General features: G+C 43.4%; 1 protein-coding gene across 8 annotated transcripts in view; it reads right to left on the bottom strand.

Annotated features, from left to right (window-relative positions):
• Window positions 1-2,500, bottom strand: part of rbfox1 (RNA binding fox-1 homolog 1) — a 109,254-nt gene that overhangs the window by 50,023 nt on the left and 56,731 nt on the right. The gene's annotated exons all lie outside the window — the stretch shown is intronic.

Here is a 2,500-nt window from a genome sequence, read left to right as displayed (position 1 = left end):
GCACGCACACACACACACACACACACACACACACACACACACACACACACACACACACACACACACACACACACACACACACACTTTGAGCGTGCTGGAGGAATGAGACTAATGGAAGAAAGTTGTTTAATGACAAATTGTCAGATTGCAGAAGTCATTTTCTCGGCTCGTCTTTCATCCCGCAGCGTCGCTTAAATATTCTGTTTGCTGCGGGCGTTAACTCGGTCACACTTTACATTCTTCTGTCCCCCCCATCCCTCCCCCCCCCCCCTCCCTGGTCTTTGCAGACGAGGCGGGTGAAGGCCCACGATGCTGATGTTGCTCAGAAACTGGGTCATAAAAACATGCAGCATGCTCTCTGACTGCAGACACGAGAAGAATGAAAAGAGATAACATCGTTTAAGTGTGTTTCACTAAGCGTGTTGTTATTATCTGCATCTGTATATGTTTATGATGTTTACACTGAGCCACGACAACAACAAAGACGACGACACTTCAGATATTTCAGAATAACGTGAAGTTTGATTTCTTTATCTTAGAAACGGGTTTCATAAATCACAGTGACTCGAGTCTCTACGGTTTATTAAATATTTTTAAACATTTGAAATTAATGAAAATTTTATGTGCAAAACAAAATTATTTTTTAAATTTTTACGTTAAAAATTCTGATGTGAAATCTCGTTTTTATTTTTTTATCAGAGTCCGAGAGACGATCAGAAGAAGAATCCAGACCGGTTACACTACCACTCCACTTTGGATCGGCCTGTTGGTGTGTGCTGAGGGCACGGGTGGGGGGGGGGGGGGTCCCGTCTCTCACATCACAGGATGAAAAGTTTGGGAACCCCTGATCTACATGATCTACCTCTACAACACCTCTCTCTCTGTCTCTTTATATCATATAATATCTATGTTTTATCTTTCTGTATCAGAAACATGACTGATAATAAACTGATGGTTCTTTATGAGGAACTCTGCTAGTTTTTATTCTTTAACACCAGCAGACGCTCCGCCTCCACCATTGGACTGTGATGTCACCACAACCACCGGCGTCCTCACTCATGCACGGCCTGCTCTGACCTCAAACAATGATTGATTGATTATTTTTATGACGACAGAATCATGAAATTAATCCTCCCAACATCGTCCTCCTGTCTAACAAACATGGCCTCCGACCACAGCGGTCAGCGAGTGCTTCAGAAACTCTCCGTCATGATGTCATCACGGGGTCACGGGGTCACGGCTCCATCAGAGCTTTGCTGGAGTTTCTCAGCAGTGCTCAGGAAGTGAACTGGACTTCAAGACCTGGTCAAATACTGTGTAGGTGTTATTAGGGGGGCTCTTCCTTTAGGAGGGGGTGGCCACAGGGGGGACCAAGCTCACTGTTACAGGGGCACTGGCTCCTGTTGGCCCCTGTTGGCCCCTGCCTAGAACCGTCCATGGAACAGTTCATCATCACACGAGAATCCAAAATCACCCCAGAGAGAGGAGATGTTTAACGTTATAGTTTCACATTTTATTCTTATTTCAGATTTAAATAAAAATAAAATCACTTTTATTCAGACTCACACTTCATGATGATCTGATTCTATTTGTAACAGAAAGTTTATTTTTAAAGCAGCGTTACGCTTGTGTTGTTATGATGTGGTGCCCCCTACAGGTCTGGAGTGTAATCGCTCTCGACGACTTAACGCAGGTCACTTCCTGTTTCCTCCCACGTCTCTTTTTGTCTCAGCTGTGATCTCATTATGAAGATCAACGAGCGAACACTTCCATCGCAGCTGTCAACGAGAAGACGACGACGTCACACGATCGGAACACTTTTAACTTCCAAACGGCGGGAAAGAAAATGACCATGAAGGATTGAACAGAAGCATCGCGTTCCCTCAGGATTCATCAGATTAATGATTTTATTTGTAATGCAAAAAATTCTGTTTACTGTCGAGGACACGTTTAACTCACACAACAATAATTTAATACTTTATATTCTTGATTTGTCTTTAAGGATGAAGGTTTCTCACAAATAGATAAATATCAAAGATACTCAGACTTGAAGTTTCCTTGATATTACTGTTGTGTGACGTGTTGAAATGTATTTGATATTTGACTGCGCCTGTATCTGCACTCCTTATATGGGCATGAAGGTTTCTCTGTGAAGCATGTATATAAACACAAACCTTTCCTTCAGAGTGTGTCGACACTCTGAAGCTTTGTTCCTCAAGAAGAATCAAACTAAACAAACACATTGACTCATGATCCTTTCTTTTGCATTCTTAACAGAAATTTACAGCAAATATTCAAACACTGAAACACCAAAGCCATCCAGTATCTAAACCGCTTTCCCATCTGGGTTGAGGGCCGGAGCCGACTCCAGTCATTGGGCGAGAGGCGGGGCTACACCATGCACACAGAGAGGCTGCTGTCAGACGGGGATTCAAACCAGGAACCTCCTCGCTGTGAGGCGGTAACCACTGCATCACCAAACATTACGCCTCAGTTATTT

Source organism: Labrus mixtus, chromosome 20, assembly GCF_963584025.1.
Source record: "Labrus mixtus chromosome 20, fLabMix1.1, whole genome shotgun sequence".
NCBI lineage: Eukaryota > Metazoa > Chordata > Actinopteri > Labriformes > Labridae > Labrus > Labrus mixtus.
The sequence above is the reverse complement of the archived record's forward strand: the minus strand, read 5'-3'. Positions and strand labels throughout refer to the sequence as shown.